The 22,286-nt window shown below is 34.3% G+C and overlaps 1 non-coding gene across 1 annotated transcript; it reads right to left on the bottom strand.

The window, feature by feature from the left end:
• Positions 1 to 20,025: 20,025 nt before the first annotated feature.
• Positions 20,026 to 20,132, bottom strand: LOC127077089 (small nucleolar RNA R71). The gene has a single exon (XR_007787073.1). It is a non-coding gene; the product is annotated as a small nucleolar RNA R71 (small nucleolar RNA).
• Positions 20,133 to 22,286: the final 2,154 nt, after the last annotated feature.

Here is a 22,286-nt window from a genome sequence, read left to right as displayed (position 1 = left end):
GCTATAATTGATATATAAAAATTTGGTATTTTTCGAACTCTTTTGCATTTTTGATTGTCTAAATCCATAAGTTTGTGTGAAATTTTAGAATAATTGCATATCGCTTTGGTCTCCCTTATGCGTGTGTTAGTATACATGAGTTTTGCCAAGAAAAAATAGAGAAAGGACATAGAACAATGAAGGAGGAGCAAATCCAAATATGTGGAATGTGAGCTTGTTCGCCCGACGACAGATAGTAATTAGGAAGCGAGCTCGTCGGGAGAGCTTTGGCGAGCTCGGGGCGAGCCCAGAAAATTTAATTCTAAGAGAAAAACGTGTGGTGGTCGTCGAGCGAGGATCTGAGATTTTGAGTTCGTCGGGAGAGGATGTGGTCGTTGGGAGAGAATAGATATTTTTACCAATGAAGGTTTGCTATGTTTGAGCCGGGTGGAAGGCACTTAAAGCAACTTTCATCGAGCGAGTCCTAGCTCGCCGAGCGAGACAGTAAATTCTCAGTTTTGTATAAATAGGTCTAAATCAGATTTTTATGTATGATTTTGAGAACTTTTAACCCCATTTCCATCACCACCATTATTTGTGGAGAGTAGCTTAGTGATAACATTAGGGGTTGCATCTTGAAGATCCGGAGTTGGATTTGCATCAATATGCTTGACACATGGAGATATTCTTCTTCATCTTCCTTCTTCTATTTGTACCTTTCTTGTTAGGGTTTTGTATGTAAGTTTACTTTCATAATATGTATATTTATTGACCATGGAGTTGTATACAATCTATTTTATGAATCTATATCGATGTCATCTTTATTTACTTGTTTTATATTTGGATTTGAACCGTTATTGAGAAGTACTCTTTAGATATTGATCTAACATGAACATTTATTAGATTCTAAACTCTAGACATAGATTTAGATATAACATTCGCATGAGTATCAAATCTTAATGCTCTATATTTTTTGATAGGCTGAAAGATCATCGATTAGACAATAAAGTATAACTCTTGTCAGCGCTTTAGACATGAACACTGATGTGAGCGATGCGTGATGATATTGATAAGTGTATAAGGTTGTGCACAACTGATTGGTAAACTTTCGTATTAGATAAGTGGATGAAATTCATTCCTGACGAGTTGTCTCTATTACTTTAATTACTTGTGCATACGTTTTACTTTCCGCATTTGTACGCCTACAAACCCAAGCTTAAAATTGTAGAGAACGTTGAACGGCATTGGTATCGCACCAATCCTTGTGGAGATAATAAAAATCAAAATACTTACTTTTTCTTGCTGCTTTACCGATTCAACAAAATGACGTCGTTGTCGGGGATTGGTGTTTAGATAGTGAAAACATCGCAATAGTTTCTATCTTTTTTAAGCTTTATACATTTGTGTATAGTGTATAGATACTTGTATATATGCTTTTATATAAACTTGTCTATATTATATAGATAATTGCTTGCCACACTTGTTTATATTGTATATATTCTTGTTTTTCATAACGTTTGTTCAAGTGTTTGTATATATTTGTGTTTCCCTTCACGTTTGCTAAAGTGTTAGTTAGGGATAGTCGTTGATGAACAACTATCCACGCAAAAGAGCCAACATGGAGGAGCGTCTAATAAATAAAGGCATCGAGCTAACGACGTAAAACAAGTGCCAATTGGGAGGCAACCCAATGTTTATAAGTTTTTATAGCTTTGTTATATGTGTTTAATAGTTTAGTAGTTTAGTAGTTTATAATTGTAAGAACTTAGCAAATTTTGTGTTTATTCTTAAGCTTGGTTTTGATTGGCTTGAAGAAACATGGAGCGATTGTTTCAAATTTGATTGGATTAACAAGAAAATGTCATGGTAATGATAAAAGTTTGAAAGGAAGTTACATTGTCAAGGTACATGTTTAATGCTTTCTAGATAAAAACATGAATATGAAACTTAGGCTTTGTACAAATTTCATGCCATTCATTCTTTTGCTATAAATGTTCATATTTGAATCACTTTAGATCATAACCAAATGTGAAGAAACTTTCCATTATTTACTATATGCACAGGCGACCAATAATTCTTGTTTTAACTCGTTTGAATTATGTTTAATCTTTTATTCGTGTTGATTTGTATGAAAGCACTAAAATGATAAACGCATTTTGTTTGATTTTGAGCATAACCACTTGACTAAAAAGTAGCCTACCTTGTGAGTGAGTGAGTATTCGTTAACCCCTTTGAGCCTTAGTATCAGGATCAATATTAATTTTGAACTGTGTAATTTTTCCTTTGGATGCAAAGAGTAGTTCATCATTGATTTTAGATTGGATTATGAGATTTTATCTTGAACCCTCAACCATAAATCGTGGTTTGAATTTTTACCCTTGTCTTAGAAAGTTTGGGAGCATTCACATTACAATGTCTGATTGTATTCAAGTTAGGGAGAAAAGGTTGGTTGCTAAGAGGTTGAGAAAGAAAAAGAAAATTCTGAAAAAAAGAAAGAAAAGAAAAGTGAAATATAAAAGAAAAAATGAAAAAGTCTTGAAAAAAAAGATCAAATGTTTTGTGCTAATAAGTTGTGTGAAAAGGTGTAACAATTGAGCAATGAGAAAAAGGTAAATGAAGTTATGAATGCTTGAGAATTCGGGAAGTGATTCCTCTCATATGATTAGGAAATATTTTTGTTTCAATTACTGTTAGATATGACTTTTCTTTATTAATCAAGCCACATTACAACCCTTAGAAGTCCTTGTGATTTGTGTTTTATACTTTCGATATGAGTTTTTTTTAGATAAATGCTTAATTTGATAAGGATGTTAGCAATATTGTTGGGTGTGAGTTAAGTCTCTCATGTTTGTTTTTCATCCCTTGCTGAATTTGTGCGTTAGGTGTGATTCATTCTTGAATATGTATTGCATTAGAAATTTGACATGTGTTTTATGCTTAGAATTTATTTCATAATCATGGTGTCGTTGTAGTATAGTGGTAAGCATTATTTTGCTTGCACTTTTATAATTTGAACCATACATTTTTTTTTCTAAAAACTTGTTGATCAGGATTTCTTGGTAGTTGCTCTTGTTCCTTTAGGTATTATTGATTCTTGTTTGAGCATAAATAAGTTTAAAGTTGGGGAGAGTTTGATAAGTGCTAACTTGGGCTATAATTGATATATAAAAATTTGGTATTTTTCGAACTCTTTTGCATTTTTGATTGTCTAAATCCATAAGTTTGTGTGAAATTTTAGAATAATTGCATATCGCTTTGGTCTCCCTTATGCGTGTGTTAGTATACATGAGTTTTGCCAAGAAAAATAGAGAAAGGACATAGAACAATGAAGGAGGAGCAAATCCAAATATGTGGAATGTGAGCTTGTTCGCCCGACGACAGATAGTAATTAGGAAGCGAGCTCGTCGGGAGAGCTTTGGCGAGCTCGGGGCGAGCCCAGAAAATTTAATTCTAAGAGAAAAACGTGTGGTGGTCGTCGAGCGAGGATCTGAGATTTTGAGTTCGTCGGGAGAGGATGTGGTCGTTGGGAGAGAATAGATATTTTTACCAATGAAGGTTTGCTATGTTTGAGCCGGGTGGAAGGCACTTAAAGCAACTTTCATCGAGCGAGTCCTAGCTCGCCGAGCGAGACAGTAAATTCTCAGTTTTGTATAAATAGGTCTAAATCAGATTTTTATGTATGATTTTGAGAACTTTTAACCCCATTTCCATCACCACCATTATTTGTGGAGAGTAGCTTAGTGATAACATTAGGGGTTGCATCTTGAAGATCCGGAGTTGGATTTGCATCAATATGCTTGACACATGGAGATATTCTTCTTCATCTTCCTTCTTCTATTTGTACCTTTCTTGTTTGGGTTTTGTATGTAAGTTTACTTTCATAATATGTATATTTATTGACCATGGAGTTGTATACAATCTATTTTATGAATCTATATCGATGTCATCTTTATTTACTTGTTTTATATTTGGATTTGAACCGTTATTGAGAAGTACTCTTTAGATATTGATCTAACATGAACATTTATTAGATTCTAAACTCTAGACATAGATTTAGATATAACATTCGCATGAGTATCAAATCTTAATGCTCTATATTTTTTGATAGGCTGAAAGATCATCGATTAGACAATAAAGTATAACTCTTGTCAGCGCTTTAGACATGAACACTGATGTGAGCGATGCGTGATGATATTGATAAGTGTATAAGGTTGTGCACAACTGATTGGTAAACTTTCGTATTAGATAAGTGGATGAAATTCATTCCTGACGAGTTGTCTCTATTACTTTAATTACTTGTGCATACGTTTTACTTTCCGCATTTGTACGCCTACAAACCCAAGCTTAAAATTGTAGAGAACGTTGAACGGCATTGGTATCGCACCAATCCTTGTGGAGATAATAAAAATCAAAATACTTACTTTTTCTTGCTGCTTTACCGATTCAACAAAATGACGTCGTTGTCGGGGATTGGTGTTTAGATAGTGAAAACATCGCAATAGTTTCTATCTTTTTTAAGCTTTATACATTTGTGTATAGTGTATAGATACTTGTATATATGCTTTTATATAAACTTGTCTATATTATATAGATAATTGCTTGCCACACTTGTTTATATTGTATATATTCTTGTTTTTCATAACGTTTGTTCAAGTGTTTGTATATATTTGTGTTTCCCTTCACGTTTGCTAAAGTGTTAGTTAGGGATAGTCGTTGATGAACAACTATCCACGCAAAAGAGCCAACATGGAGGAGCGTCTAATAAATAAAGGCATCGAGCTAACGACGTAAAACAAGTGCCAATTGGGAGGCAACCCAATGTTTATAAGTTTTTATAGCTTTGTTATATGTGTTTAATAGTTTAGTAGTTTAGTAGTTTATAATTGTAAGAACTTAGCAAATTTTGTGTTTATTCTTAAGCTTGGTTTTGATTGGCTTGAAGAAACATGGAGCGATTGTTTCAAATTTGATTGGATTAACAAGAAAATGTCATGGTAATGATAAAAGTTTGAAAGGAAGTTACATTGTCAAGGTACATGTTTAATGCTTTCTAGATAAAAACATGAATATGAAACTTAGGCTTTGTACAAATTTCATGCCATTCATTCTTTTGCTATAAATGTTCATATTTGAATCACTTTAGATCATAACCAAATGTGAAGAAACTTTCCATTATTTACTATATGCACAGGCGACCAATAATTCTTGTTTTAACTCGTTTGAATTATGTTTAATCTTTTATTCGTGTTGATTTGTATGAAAGCACTAAAATGATAAACGCATTTTGTTTGATTTTGAGCATAACCACTTGACTAAAAAGTAGCCTACCTTGTGAGTGAGTGAGTATTCGTTAACCCCTTTGAGCCTTAGTATCAGGATCAATATTAATTTTGAACTGTGTAATTTTTCCTTTGGATGCAAAGAGTAGTTCATCATTGATTTTAGATTGGATTATGAGATTTTATCTTGAACCCTCAACCATAAATCGTGGTTTGAATTTTTACCCTTGTCTTAGAAAGTTTGGGAGCATTCACATTACAATGTCTGATTGTATTCAAGTTAGGGAGAAAAGGTTGGTTGCTAAGAGGTTGAGAAAGAAAAAGAAAATTCTGAAAAAAAGAAAGAAAAGAAAAGTGAAATATAAAAGAAAAAATGAAAAAGTCTTGAAAAAAAAGATCAAATGTTTTGTGCTAATAAGTTGTGTGAAAAGGTGTAACAATTGAGCAATGAGAAAAAGGTAAATGAAGTTATGAATGCTTGAGAATTCGGGAAGTGATTCCTCTCATATGATTAGGAAATATTTTTGTTTCAATTACTGTTAGATATGACTTTTCTTTATTAATCAAGCCACATTACAACCCTTAGAAGTCCTTGTGATTTGTGTTTTATACTTTCGATATGAGTTTTTTTTAGATAAATGCTTAATTTGATAAGGATGTTAGCAATATTGTTGGGTGTGAGTTAAGTCTCTCATGTTTGTTTTTCATCCCTTGCTGAATTTGTGCGTTAGGTGTGATTCATTCTTGAATATGTATTGCATTAGAAATTTGACATGTGTTTTATGCTTAGAATTTATTTCATAATCATGGTGTCGTTGTAGTATAGTGGTAAGCATTATTTTGCTTGCACTTTTATAATTTGAACCATACATTTTTTTTTTCTAAAAACTTGTTGATCAGGATTTCTTGGTAGTTGCTCTTGTTCCTTTAGGTATTATTGATTCTTGTTTGAGCATAAATAAGTTTAAAGTTGGGGAGAGTTTGATAAGTGCTAACTTGGGCTATAATTGATATATAAAAATTTGGTATTTTTCGAACTCTTTTGCATTTTTGATTGTCTAAATCCATAAGTTTGTGTGAAATTTTAGAATAATTGCATATCGCTTTGGTCTCCCTTATGCGTGTGTTAGTATACATGAGTTTTGCCAAGAAAAAATAGAGAAAGGACATAGAACAATGAAGGAGGAGCAAATCCAAATATGTGGAATGTGAGCTTGTTCGCCCGACGACAGATAGTAATTAGGAAGCGAGCTCGTCGGGAGAGCTTTGGCGAGCTCGGGGCGAGCCCAGAAAATTTAATTCTAAGAGAAAAACGTGTGGTGGTCGTCGAGCGAGGATCTGAGATTTTGAGTTCGTCGGGAGAGGATGTGGTCGTTGGGAGAGAATAGATATTTTTACCAATGAAGGTTTGCTATGTTTGAGCCGGGTGGAAGGCACTTAAAGCAACTTTCATCGAGCGAGTCCTAGCTCGCCGAGCGAGACAGTAAATTCTCAGTTTTGTATAAATAGGTCTAAATCAGATTTTTATGTATGATTTTGAGAACTTTTAACCCCATTTCCATCACCACCATTATTTGTGGAGAGTAGCTTAGTGATAACATTAGGGGTTGCATCTTGAAGATCCGGAGTTGGATTTGCATCAATATGCTTGACACATGGAGATATTCTTCTTCATCTTCCTTCTTCTATTTGTACCTTTCTTGTTAGGGTTTTGTATGTAAGTTTACTTTCATAATATGTATATTTATTGACCATGGAGTTGTATACAATCTATTTTATGAATCTATATCGATGTCATCTTTATTTACTTGTTTTATATTTGGATTTGAACCGTTATTGAGAAGTACTCTTTAGATATTGATCTAACATGAACATTTATTAGATTCTAAACTCTAGACATAGATTTAGATATAACATTCGCATGAGTATCAAATCTTAATGCTCTATATTTTTTGATAGGCTGAAAGATCATCGATTAGACAATAAAGTATAACTCTTGTCAGCGCTTTAGACATGAACACTGATGTGAGCGATGCGTGATGATATTGATAAGTGTATAAGGTTGTGCACAACTGATTGGTAAACTTTCGTATTAGATAAGTGGATGAAATTCATTCCTGACGAGTTGTCTCTATTACTTTAATTACTTGTGCATACGTTTTACTTTCCGCATTTGTACGCCTACAAACCCAAGCTTAAAATTGTAGAGAACGTTGAACGGCATTGGTATCGCACCAATCCTTGTGGAGATAATAAAAATCAAAATACTTACTTTTTCTTGCTGCTTTACCGATTCAACAAAATGACGTCGTTGTCGGGGATTGGTGTTTAGATAGTGAAAACATCGCAATAGTTTCTATCTTTTTTAAGCTTTATACATTTGTGTATAGTGTATAGATACTTGTATATATGCTTTTATATAAACTTGTCTATATTATATAGATAATTGCTTGCCACACTTGTTTATATTGTATATATTCTTGTTTTTCATAACGTTTGTTCAAGTGTTTGTATATATTTGTGTTTCCCTTCACGTTTGCTAAAGTGTTAGTTAGGGATAGTCGTTGATGAACAACTATCCACGCAAAAGAGCCAACATGGAGGAGCGTCTAATAAATAAAGGCATCGAGCTAACGACGTAAAACAAGTGCCAATTGGGAGGCAACCCAATGTTTATAAGTTTTTATAGCTTTGTTATATGTGTTTAATAGTTTAGTAGTTTAGTAGTTTATAATTGTAAGAACTTAGCAAATTTTGTGTTTATTCTTAAGCTTGGTTTTGATTGGCTTGAAGAAACATGGAGCGATTGTTTCAAATTTGATTGGATTAACAAGAAAATGTCATGGTAATGATAAAAGTTTGAAAGGAAGTTACATTGTCAAGGTACATGTTTAATGCTTTCTAGATAAAAACATGAATATGAAACTTAGGCTTTGTACAAATTTCATGCCATTCATTCTTTTGCTATAAATGTTCATATTTGAATCACTTTAGATCATAACCAAATGTGAAGAAACTTTCCATTATTTACTATATGCACAGGCGACCAATAATTCTTGTTTTAACTCGTTTGAATTATGTTTAATCTTTTATTCGTGTTGATTTGTATGAAAGCACTAAAATGATAAACGCATTTTGTTTGATTTTGAGCATAACCACTTGACTAAAAAGTAGCCTACCTTGTGAGTGAGTGAGTATTCGTTAACCCCTTTGAGCCTTAGTATCAGGATCAATATTAATTTTGAACTGTGTAATTTTTCCTTTGGATGCAAAGAGTAGTTCATCATTGATTTTAGATTGGATTATGAGATTTTATCTTGAACCCTCAACCATAAATCGTGGTTTGAATTTTTACCCTTGTCTTAGAAAGTTTGGGAGCATTCACATTACAATGTCTGATTGTATTCAAGTTAGGGAGAAAAGGTTGGTTGCTAAGAGGTTGAGAAAGAAAAAGAAAATTCTGAAAAAAAGAAAGAAAAGAAAAGTGAAATATAAAAGAAAAAATGAAAAAGTCTTGAAAAAAAAGATCAAATGTTTTGTGCTAATAAGTTGTGTGAAAAGGTGTAACAATTGAGCAATGAGAAAAAGGTAAATGAAGTTATGAATGCTTGAGAATTCGGGAAGTGATTCCTCTCATATGATTAGGAAATATTTTTGTTTCAATTACTGTTAGATATGACTTTTCTTTATTAATCAAGCCACATTACAACCCTTAGAAGTCCTTGTGATTTGTGTTTTATACTTTCGATATGAGTTTTTTTTAGATAAATGCTTAATTTGATAAGGATGTTAGCAATATTGTTGGGTGTGAGTTAAGTCTCTCATGTTTGTTTTTCATCCCTTGCTGAATTTGTGCGTTAGGTGTGATTCATTCTTGAATATGTATCGCATTAGAAATTTGACATGTGTTTTATGCTTAGAATTTATTTCATAATCATGGTGTCGTTGTAGTATAGTGGTAAGCATTATTTTGGTTGCAATTTTTCAACTTGAACCATACATTTTTTTTTGTTTCTAAAAACTTGTTGATCAGGATTTCTTGGTAGTTGCTCTTGTTCCTTTAGGTATTATTGATTCTTGTTTGAGCATAAATAAGTTTAAAGTTGGGGAGAGTTTGATAAGTGCTAACTTGGGCTATAATTGATATATAAAAATTTGTATTTTTCGAACTCTTTTGCATTTTTGATTGTCTAAATCCATAAGTTTGTGTGAAATTTCAGAATAATTGCATATCGCTTTGGTCTCCCTTATGCGTGTGTTAGTATACATGAGTTTTGCCAAGAAAACAAAGAGAAAGGACATAGAACAATGAAGGAGGAACAAATCCAAATATGTGGAATGTGAGCTTGTTCGCCCGACGACAGATAGTAACCAGGAAGTGAGCTCGTTGGGAGAGCTTTGGCGAGCTCGGGGCGAGCCCAGAAAATTTAATTCTAAGAGAAAAACGTGTGGTGGTCGTCGAGCGAGGATCTGAGATTTTGAGTTCGTCGGGAGAGGATGTGGTCGTTGGGAGAGAATAGATATTTTTACCAATGAAGGTTTGCTATGTTTGAGCTGGGTGGAAGGCACTTAAAGCAACTTTCATCGGGCGAGTCCTAGCTCGCCAAGCGAGACAGTAAATTCTCAATTTTGTATAAATAGGTCCAAATCAGATTTTTATGTATGATTTTGAGAACTTTTAACCCCATTTCCATCACCACCATTATTTGTGGAGAGTAGCTTAGTGATAACATTAGGGGTTACATCTTGAAGATCCGGAATTGGATTTGCATCAATATGCTTGACACATGGAGATATTCTTCTTCATCTTCCTTCTTCTATTTGTACCTTTCTTGTTTGGGTTTTGTATGTAAGTTTACTTTCATAGTATGTATATTTATTGACCATGGCGTTGTATACAATCTATTTTGTGAATCTATATCGATGTCATCTTTATTTACTTGTTTTATATTTGGATTTGAACCGTTATTGAGAAATACTCTTTAGATCTTGATCTAACATGAACATTTATTAGATTCTAAACTCTAGACATAGCTTTAGATATAACATTCGCATGAGTATCAAATCTTAATGCTCTATATTTTTTGATAGGCTGAAAGATCATCGATTAGACAATAAAGTATAACTCTTGTCAGCGCTTTAGACATGAACACTGATGTGAGCGATGCGTGATGATATTGATAAGTGTATAAGGTTGTGCACAACTGATTGGTAAACTTTCGTATTAGATAAGTGGATGAAATTCATTCCTGACGATTTGTCTCTATTACTTTAATTACTTGTGCATATGTTTTACTTTCCGCATTTGTACGCCTATAAACCCAAGCATAAAATTGTAGAAAACGTTGAATGGAATTGATATCGCTCCAATCCTTGTTGAGATAATAAAAATCAAAATACTTACTTTTTCTTGCTGCTTTACCGATTCAACAAAATGACGTCGTTGTCGGGGATTGGTGTTTAGATAGTGAAAACATCGCAATAGTTTCTATCTTTTTTAAGCTTTATACATTTGTGTATAGTGTATAGATACTTGTATAGATGCTTTTATATAAAATTGTCTATATTATATAGATAATTGCTTGCCATACTTGTTTATATTGTATATATTCTTGTTTTTCATAACGTTTGTTCAAGTGTTTGTATATATTTTTGTTTCCTTTCACGTTTGCTAAAGTGTTAGTTAGGGATAGTCGTTGGTGAACAACTATCCACGCAAAAGAGCCAACATGGAGGAGCATCTAATAAATAAAGGCATCGAGCTAACGACGTAAAACAAGTGCCTATTGGGAGCCAACCCAATGTTTATAAGTTTTTATAGCTTTGTTATATGTGTTTAATAGTTTAGTAGTTTAGTAGTTTATAATTGTAAGAACTTAGCAAATTTTGTGTTTATTCTTAAGCTTGGTTTTGATTGGCTTGAAGAAACATGGAGCGATTGTTTCAAATTTGATTGGATTAACAAGAAAATGTCATGGTAATGATAAAAGTTTGAAAGGAAGTTACATTGTCAAGGTACATGTTTAATGCTTTCTAGATAAAAACATGAATATGAAACTTAGGCTTTGTACAAATTTCATGCCATTCATTCTTTTGCTATAAATGTTCATATTTGAATCACTTTAGATCATAACCAAATGTGAAGAAACTTTCCATTATTTACTATATGCACAGGCGACCAATAATTCTTGTTTTAACTCGTTTGAATTATGTTTAATCTTTTATTCGTGTTGATTTGTATGAAAGCACTAAAATGATAAACGCATTTTGTTTGATTTTGAGCATAACCACTTGACTAAAAAGTAGCCTACCTTGTGAGTGAGTGAGTATTCGTTAACCCCTTTGAGCCTTAGTATCAGGATCAATATTAATTTTGAACTGTGTAATTTTTCCTTTGGATGCAAAGAGTAGTTCATCATTGATTTTAGATTGGATTATGAGATTTTATCTTGAACCCTCAACCATAAATCGTGGTTTGAATTTTTACCCTTGTCTTAGAAAGTTTGGGAGCATTCACATTACAATGTCTGATTGTATTCAAGTTAGGGAGAAAAGGTTGGTTGCTAAGAGGTTGAGAAAGAAAAAGAAAATTCTGAAAAAAAGAAAGAAAAGAAAAGTGAAATATAAAAGAAAAAATGAAAAAGTCTTGAAAAAAAGATCAAATGTTTTGTGCTAATAAGTTGTGTGAAAAGGTGTAACAATTGAGCAATGAGAAAAAGGTAAATGAAGTTATGAATGCTTGAGAATTCGGGAAGTGATTCCTCTCATATGATTAGGAAATATTTTTGTTTCAATTACTGTTAGATATGACTTTTCTTTATTAATCAAGCCACATTACAACCCTTAGAAGTCCTTGTGATTTGTGTTTTATACTTTCGATATGAGTTTTTTTTAGATAAATGCTTAATTTGATAAGGATGTTAGCAATATTGTTGGGTGTGAGTTAAGTCTCTCATGTTTGTTTTTCATCCCTTGCTGAATTTGTGCGTTAGGTGTGATTCATTCTTGAATATGTATTGCATTAGAAATTTGACATGTGTTTTATGCTTAGAATTTATTTCATAATCATGGTGTCGTTGTAGTATAGTGGTAAGCATTATTTTGGTTGCAATTTTTCAACTTGAACCATACATTTTTTTTTGTTTCTAAAAACTTGTTGATCAGGATTTCTTGGTAGTTGCTCTTGTTCCTTTAGGTATTATTGATTCTTGTTTGAGCATAAATAAGTTTAAAGTTGGGGAGAGTTTGATAAGTGCTAACTTGGGCTATAATTGATATATAAAAATTTGTATTTTTTGAACTCTTTTGCATTTTTTATTGTCTAAATCCATAAGTTTGTGTGAAATTTCAGAATAATTGCATATCGCTTTGGTCTCCCTTATGCGTGTGTTAGTATACATGAGTTTTGCCAAGAAAACAAAGAGAAAGGACATAGAACAATGAAGGAGGAGCAAATCCAAATATGTGGAATGTGAGCTTGTTCGCCCGACGACAGATAGTAACCAGGAAGTGAGCTCGTTGGGAGAGCTTTGGCGAGCTCGGGGCGAGCCCAGAAAATTTAATTCTAAGAGAAAAACGTGTGGTGGTCGTCGAGCGAGGATCTGAGATTTTGAGTTCGTCGGGAGAGGATGTGGTCGTTGGGAGAGAATAGATATTTTTACCAATGAAGGTTTGCTATGTTTGAGCCGGGTGGAAGGCACTTAAAGCAACTTTCATCGGGCGAGTCCTAGCTCGCCAAGCGAGACAGTAAATTCTCAATTTTGTATAAATAGGTCCAAATCATATTTTTATGTATGATTTTGAGAACTTTTAACCCCATTTCCATCACCACCATTATTTGTGGAGAGTAGCTTAGTGATAACATTAGGGGTTACATCTTGAAGATCCGGAATTGGATTTGCATCAATATGCTTGACACATGGAGATATTCTTCTTCATCTTCCTTCTTCTATTTGTACCTTTCTTGTTAGGGTTTTGTATGTAAGTTTACTTTCATAGTATGTATATTTATTGACCATGGCGTTGTATACAATCTATTTTGTGAATCTATATCGATGTCATCTTTATTTACTTGTTTTATATTTGGATTTGAACCGTTATTGAGAAATACTCTTTAGATCTTGATCTAACATGAACATTTATTAGATTCTAAACTCTAGACATAGCTTTAGATATAACATTCGCATGAGTATCAAATCTTAATGCTCTATATTTTTTGATAGGCTGAAAGATCATCGATTAGACAATAAAGTATAACTCTTGTCAGCGCTTTAGACATGAACACTGATGTGAGCGATGCGTGATGATATTGATAAGTGTATAAGGTTGTGCACAACTGATTGGTAAACTTTCGTATTAGATAAGTGGATGAAATTCATTCCTGACGATTTGTCTCTATTACTTTAATTACTTGTGCATATGTTTTACTTTCCGCATTTGTACGCCTATAAACCCAAGCTTAAAATTGTAGAAAACGTTGAATGGAATTGATATCGCACCAATCCTTGTTGAGATAATAAAAATCAAAATACTTACTTTTTCTTGCTGCTTTACCGATTCAACAAAATGACGTCGTTGTCGGGGATTGGTGTTTAGATAGTGAAAACATCGCAATAGTTTCTATCTTTTTTAAGCTTTATACATTTGTGTATAGTGTATAGATACTTGTATAGATGCTTTAATATAAACTTGTCTATATTATATAGATAATTGCTTGCCATACTTGTTTATATTGTATATATTCTTGTTTTTCATAACGTTTGTTCAAGTGTTTGTATATATTTTTGTTTCCTTTCACGTTTGCTAAAGTGTTAGTTAGGGATAGTCGTTGGTGAACAACTATCCACGCAAAAGAGCCAACATGGAGGAGCATCTAATAAATAAAGGCATCGAGCTAACGACGTAAAACAAGTGCCTATTGGGAGCCAACCCAATGTTTATAAGTTTTTATAGCTTTGTTATATGTGTTTAATAGTTTAGTAGTTTAGTAGTTTATAATTGTAAGAACTTAGCAAATTTTGTGTTTATTCTTAAGCTTGGTTTTGATTGGCTTGAAGAAACATGGAGCGATTGTTTCAAATTTGATTGGATTAACAAGAAAATGTCATGGTAATGATAAAAGTTTGAAAGGAAGTTACATTGTCAAGGTACATGTTTAATGCTTTCTAGATAAAAACATGAATATGAAACTTAGGCTTTGTACAAATTTCATGCCATTCATTCTTTTGCTATAAATGTTCATATTTGAATCACTTTAGATCATAACCAATGTGAAGAAACTTTCCATTATTTACTATATGCACAGGCGACCAATAATTCTTGTTTTAACTCGTTTGAATTATGTTTAATCTTGCATTCGTGTTTGATTTGTATGGAAGCACTAAAATGATCAAGGCATTTTGTTTGATTTTGAGCATAACCACTTGACTAAAAAGTAGCCTACCTTGTGAGTGAGTGAGTATTCGTTAACCCCTTTGAGCCTTAGTATCAGGATTGATATTAATTCTGAACTGTGTAATTTTTCCTTTGGACGCAAAGAGTAGTTCATTATTGATTTTAGATTGGATTATGAGATTTTTTCTTGAACCCTCAACCATAAATCGTGGTTTGAATTTTTACCCTTGTCTTAGAAAGTTTGGGAGCATTCACATTACAATGTCTGATTGTATTCAAGTTTGGGAGAAAAGGTTGGTTGCTAAGAGGTTGAGAAAGAAAAAGAAAATTCTGAAAAAAAGATAGAAAAGAAAAGTGAAATATAAAAGAAAAAATGAAAAAGTCTTGAAAAAAAGAGATCAGATGTTTTGTGCTAATAAGTTGTGTGAAAAGGTGTAACAATTGAGCAATGAAAAAAAGGTAAATGAAGTTATGAATGCTTGAGAATTTGGGAAGTGATCCCTCTCATATGATTAGGAAATATTTTTGTTTCAATTACTGTTAGATATGACTTTTCTTTATTAATCATGCCACATTACAACCCTTAGAAGTCCTTGTGATTTGTGTTTTATACTTTCGATATGAGTTTTTTTTAGATAAATGCTTAATTTGATAAGGATGTTAGCAATATTGTTGGGTGTGAGTTAAGTCTCTCATGTTTGTTTTTCATCCCTTGCTGAATTTGTGCGTTAGGTGTGATTCATTCTTGAATATGTATTGCATTAGAAATTTGACATGTGTTTTATGCTTAGAATTTATTTCATAATCATGGTGTCGTTGTAGTATAGTGGTAAGCATTATTTTGCTTGCACTTTTACAATTTGAACCATAGAACAATGAAGGAGGAGCAAATCCAAATATGTGGAATGTGAGCTTGTTCGCCCAACGACAGATAGTAACCAGGAAGTGAGCTCGTCGGGAGAGCTTTGGCGAGGCCAAAAAATTTAATTCTAAGAGAAAAACGTGTGGTGGTCGTCGAGCGAGGATCTGAGATTTTGAGTTCGTCGGGAGAGGATGTGGTCGTTGGGAGAGAATAGATATTTTTACCAATGAAGGTTTGCTATGTTTGAGCCGGGTGGAAGGCACTTAAAGCAACTTTCATCGGGCGAGTCCTAGCTCGCCGAGCGAGACAGTAAATTTTCAATTTTGTATAAATAGGTCCAAATCAGATTTTTATGTATGATTTTGAGAACTTTTAACCCCATTTCCATCACCACCATTATTTGTGGAGAGTAGCTTAGTGATAACATTAGGGGTTGCATCTTGAAGATCCGGAGTTGGATTTGCATCAATATGCTTGACACATGGAGATATTCTTCTTCATCTTCCTTCTTCTATTTGTACCTTTCTTGTTAGGGTTTTGTATGTAAGTTTACTTTCATAGTATGTATATTTATTGACCATGGCGTTGTATACAATCTATTTTATGAATCTATATTGGTGTTATCCTTGTTTACTTGTTTATCTATTGATATGAACTGTTATTGAGAAATACTCTTCGGATCTAGGTCTAGGATAATCATATGTTAGACATTAAACTCTAGACATAGATTTAGATATAACATTCACATGAGTATCAAATCTTAATGCTCCTAATTGTTTGATAGGATGAGATATCGTTGATTAGACAATACGGTTGAACTCTAGATGGAAGTTTAGACATGAACCCTATTATGAGCGATACGTAATGATATTGATGATTATTTTAGGTTGTGTATAACTGATTGGTAAATTTGTGTATTAGATAGGTGGGTGAAATTCACTCCTGACGAGTTCTCTCTGCTACTTTAATTACTTGTGCAAATGCTTTACTTTTCGCATCTGTACGCTTACAAACCAAAGCTTAAAATCGTAGAGACCCTTGAATGGTGTTGATGTCGCACCAATCCCTGTGGATACGATAAAAATAAAAATACTTACTTTTGTTTGCTGCTTTATCGCTTCAACATACTCCATGATCAAGACAACCAAGATGAAGGACTCACACATACAAACATACCATGGAAAAACCTTGGCTTATGAGTCAGCCTCCATTCAATGCTTTGTGTGATCAAGACCTTTGAATCCATGATTTTGTTTCTTAGTACAAATGAGTGTATTATGATGCTAATGGATATGCAGATGAAATCTCAAACCAAAAGTTTAGATGAAAATGAAAAAGGGAGGGGAAATTTTCGGGTATGACAATATGGAATTTCTAGTGCGGCGAATTCTTCTTCCTTTGTTATGTGTCAAACTTGGACGATTCCTTGATCTATCAATTACTGAACATAACCCTTCAACTTCTCACAGATCTCGGGATTGGAGATGCAATCTTTGCAACTAACATGGTTTGTTGGGATCGAACTGTGTCTCGATAATTGTTCTCGTACTACCAACACAGGTCTTTGTATTTCCTCCACCACAGTGACCAACTCTTGGCTGTCAGATTGTTCAAGAACACTAATAGACATGCCCACATGCGCTGGCATGGGGTTATTTTTAATGTTTGGGCTATTAGGTGTAAATGAAATTGCTTTAGAATCAATTAGCTCTTGTACTTTGGACTTGAGCGCTTTCTAGTTGTCTAATGTGTGCTCTGGTGCACCCATATGAAAGTCACATCGGGCGTTAACATCATAGTCTGGTGGGTATGCATGAAAGGTTGGCTTTCAGATCTTTTGGTGCTACCAATCCACCTTTAATCAAGTATGAAATAATTTGACTATATGGCATTGGTAAATGATCAAACTGCCATTCAGACTTTTTGGGCCTCTACTGAGTGTATTGGTGTTGTTGTTGTAGGGTGTATTGTTATTGATATTTCGGTTGGGGTGGCACCCATGGCTCTTGTATTGGAGGCATTGGATAGGCCTGGTGTTCATACTGATTTGGCGTGATAGTCCTAACTTGGATAGGCCTCTCATCAACATGATTGGGCAATGGTTCACCCATTTGCATCGTTGGATGCGATACCTGAGTTGGCATGAAATACGCATATCGCATGTCATCCTCATCATATTGAGAGCCTAGTCTCGCTGAAGAAACATAATGTTCTTGAGTAACCAAGTTCACCATCAAGATTCTAACTGGTGGGGGAACGTCGACACCTCTATGAGGGATGTATCCCTATGGATGCCCAAACTCAGAATCTTCCACCTCAGGTATCCAGAGTGAAGAGGAGCCAAACTGGGAAGCAATGTTCCTAGCATCCGCAACCACCTGAGGGTTGTCCTCCTTACTTGTGAAGGCCAACATGGCCTCCAAAATCTGATCAACCTTCCCTTTGACATCATCAATCTCTTCTTTCATCGTAACTTGGTTCAGTTTAATTTGTTCCATCGTGTGACAGTAGTTACTTCTTATTTCGTAGTGATGTCGGGAAGTTTATAAGTGGTTTTCATATCGTTATTTCTAATCATTTTCTCTTAGTATTTCATTGCATTTGGATTGGTTTACTTCCATTTACCATATTTTATGCTTTGGTTGTGTGTTCTTACTATTTCCAGGGCCTAATGAGCATCAAAGACCAAGAGGGGTCAAAAACAAGCAAAATAAGGCAAAAAGACAAAAGTAAAATTTTCCTCATAGTAAAACCAGGGGGCTGCTGCAGCCACCCATAGCAGCTGCTATGGGACATAGAAGCTTCTAAGGGTCGTAGCAGCAGAGGCGTCTAGGGTTTCCCTTGATCTATCTCTAGTACAAAAAGCAGGGACCTGTTACAACCAGCCGTAACAGTTGTTATGGGTCGTATCAGGAGGACGAGAGTGGATTCTTTTCTTTCCTTTTTATATCGATCCGTAATGATTGTGGATCTTAGGCATTATTTGATTTGATATTATTCTTATGTAATAGGCATTGAACCAATGATATTGTGCTAGTTTTACTTTTTCCATAAAACTCATAGCATGTTATGAGTTTAGAATCCAAGTTTTATTCTACAAGTTTCTACGTATTTCTTATTTTTCCTCTATTCTCAAGTCTCCAAGGGAGCAAGATTGGATCAAAGCTTAATTTAAATCAATTTTTCTTATTTGTTTCTTATTCAATTACTTATCCATTACAATTGTTTGTTATGAATTTGATGATGAACACTGATTTAATTTTGTTTGCCCTCACCATGAGTGAGTAGTCCATTAAGGACTAGGGGTTATGGGGATTATCTTACAACCTTTTGAATGATCTGTTACATATCGATTACGAGAATTTTAGCTTAAACTTATTTTATAATCTAAGTTCATGCATTCTAATTCCTCTACGAAAATAAGGTGTTCTCAGGTATCGACTGTAGTTTGAAAGGATATGTGTCGATACAGGGGCACAAATTTTTAAACAACCAAGTCCAATTCAACGAAAGCACATAGACGAATTTGAGAAAACTATAGAGTTGAGAAAAAGTAATGAAAGCAGATGAATTATTCGTTGTCGATAGGGAAATGCTCTAGAGAAACCAGGTATTGCCCATATTTATCTATTTATAATTTATGCGGAATTCTCATAATCGATTGTGTTAGAGTGAGAACCGTAATCCTAATTCTTGTTTGCCTCAATTGAAAATTAAGTGATTTTACAATTAAGTTATTTTCATTTGAGTGTTTTTCATTTAAGTTGTTTTCACTAAAACTCATATTTTTGATTGCTCTAGATATACATTGAAAAGACGTAATTCGGTACTTAAGTCATTGGTCTCTATGGTTCGATATATTTTTACTACTCTGCACAGTCGTGCACTTGTGGCGTGTCAAGTTTTTGGCTCCATTGTCGGGGATCAATTGTGTCTAATATTGAATTACCGTTTGATCACCGTATAAACTAGAGCTTTATTTTTCTGTTTATTTTTACTGTGTTTGTTTGTTGTGGTTTCACTACTCTTGTATGTGAAGAAACCGTTCTGATGGAAATCTAGTTGAACCTATAGATGAAATCCAGCATTTCTTACTCAAGAGACACCAAAATCTTTGATTGAAAGCTATGGCTGATCCGATTGATACTAAGCCTCTTAAGGACTATGCAATTCCTATCAAAGAGGAACCGCGTTGTAACATTGTGCACCCGCCAATTGCGGCTAATAATTTTTAATTAAAACCTTCTTTGATTGGTATGGTTCAATAAAATCAATTTGCGAGTTTACCTTCTAAAAATACAAATCTTCACCTTTCGATATTTGTTGATAATTATGGTACTATTAGGGATAGTGGTGTTAACCAAAATTCTATCTACCTATGTTTGTTTCCCTTTTCTTTAAGAGACCGTGCACAAGCTTGGCTTCAACCCATGCCCTCCAATTCTATCACTTCCTGGACCTAGTTGAAAGCGGCCTTTCTTACGCGGTACTTTTTGCCAAGTAAAATAGACTAAGTTAGGAATGAGATTAACAACTTTAGACAAGAAGATAGGGAATCATTGTTTGATGCATGGGAGAATTATAAAGATTTATTGAGACTATGCCTTTTTCATGGGCTTGAGAAGTGGATGATTATCCATACCTTTTACAATGGTCCCCTTTACTCCACAAGGATGACCTTAGATGCGGCTTCTGGCGGAGCCTTAATAAATAGTCCTCAAGATATAGTATATAAATTGATAGAAGAGATGGCAAAAAACCACCACTCATTGGGAAGCGTGTGACAAGTTGCCGATAATTCTACCCCTAAGACCGATGGTCTTTATGAGGTTAATGTGTTTGACCATATGAATGCTAAGGTGGATGCCTTTTACCAAAATATGGATAGTTTAAGCATCGCACCTTCTACACCCGTTACTCCGGCCCTTGTTGCTTATGTTGCCCCCGCTACTCTCTACTGTGAGATATGTATAGTTAATGGGCATACCGATAAATATTATCAATTGATCCTCATAGGAGGATCCAACCAAGAAAATGCCAATTTTATGAACAATAACCAGCGAAACAATTTGTACTTTAACACCTATTACTCGGGGTGGCATGATCGCCCTAATTTCTCTTATAGGAATAACAACCCCCTAACAAGCCATGGTACCGCCGGGTTACCAAAACGCTACACCAACCGATCCTAAGAAATCTAACCTAGAACTTTTTATGGGGAATTTCGTGTTGACGCAAACCCATCAAAACGATGAGTTTAGAAATCAAAACCTCCTCACCAATGAGGCACTTAGAAATTTGAACACTAAGGTTGACAATGTTGTCACTCATAAAAAATGTTGGAGACTAAAATCTCCCAAGTAGCACAACAATAAGCTGCTTCTTTCGTCCCTCCCTGATCAATTCTGAGGCAATCAGAACAAAATCCAAAGGGAAATTTGAATGTCATGACAACCCATGGTGGTAAGCAAGTGGGTAGTTCTAGTGTGTGTGTGTGTGTGTGTGTGTGCACGCGCACATGTGTGGTGTGTGTGTGTGTGTGTGTAAGAGAGAGAGAGAGAAAGAGAGAGAGAGATGTTGAAGAATGTGTGCCAACACCACCCGAAAAAGAGGTCATTAAAGAGGTTGAGAAGGAAGCACCCTCTATTGTTTCTCCTCCTTACAAACCTATTGTTCCTTTCCCACAATTACTTGTGAAATCTAAAGTGGAGGCACAATTTAAAAATTTTGTGGAACTTCTCAAAAAGATCCATCTCAATGTACCTTTCACCGAAGAACTAACTCAAATTCCTTCCTATGTTAAGTTCTTAAAAGAAATTCTTTCCAATAAAATAAATCTAGAGGACCATGAAACTATGGCCATAACCCTTGGTATTAGTATCGTGATTCAAAATATGGTAATCCATAAGCTCAAAGATCCGAGAATTTTCTCTATCCCTTGCCATGTAGGTAACATGGACTTTGATATAGCACTTTGTGATTTATGAGCTAGTGTTAGCTTGATGCTTTTGTCCGTGTGTAAGAAGTTAGACATGAGAGAAATGAATCCTACTAATGTGTTTTTTCAACTTATCGATAGATGGGTTAAGTATCTGTAAGACCCCAATTTTGACCCTAAGATCCCTCATGCTATCTCATCATATGCATTGGCATTGAGATCACACCTTGGCATCCTTCTTACCCATCATTCATTGGGTTTGCATTGGGAGAGGTCACCAAGCACATTTTTATTGTATCATACTTTGTCATTCGTTATTTACTAACCAAAATACCAAAAATATGCCAATGTATAGTTTGTTGTTTTTGTAGGTAGTGTGTATGCTCACTTATGCTCCATCAAGCTCATATCTAGGGTTTGAGACCCTGAATGCAAGGAGACTAATTAATATATCGTTCACAATGACTCTAGACATCATATATAGATCCCCATGGTCTTCACATATCATTTTGATCAAGAATTCATCAAGAGTTGGAAGTTTGTTTTCCTTGGAAGCCCTAATTCATCTAGGTATCTTATGTGACTTCCTCAACAAGTTTCTTCACCATTTGATCAAATATTTCAAGGTACACTTCATATTACATCATATTATGAATATATATGATCATCCATGAGTCCCAAAAGTCAATAAAATATCAAGCTAGCAAGATGGTTCTTGCTGGTTGACTAGAGAAAGTCAACTGGTCAAAACTGGGGTTCCCTAGACCCTATCTCCTACACTTTTTGTCATATGAAAATTATTCCAAGATAAACATTACTCAAAATGACATTACAA

This window comes from Lathyrus oleraceus, chromosome 4, assembly GCF_024323335.1.
Source record: "Lathyrus oleraceus cultivar Zhongwan6 chromosome 4, CAAS_Psat_ZW6_1.0, whole genome shotgun sequence".
In the NCBI taxonomy this organism is placed as follows: domain Eukaryota; kingdom Viridiplantae; phylum Streptophyta; class Magnoliopsida; order Fabales; family Fabaceae; genus Lathyrus; species Lathyrus oleraceus.
The sequence above is the reverse complement of the archived record's forward strand: the minus strand, read 5'-3'. Positions and strand labels throughout refer to the sequence as shown.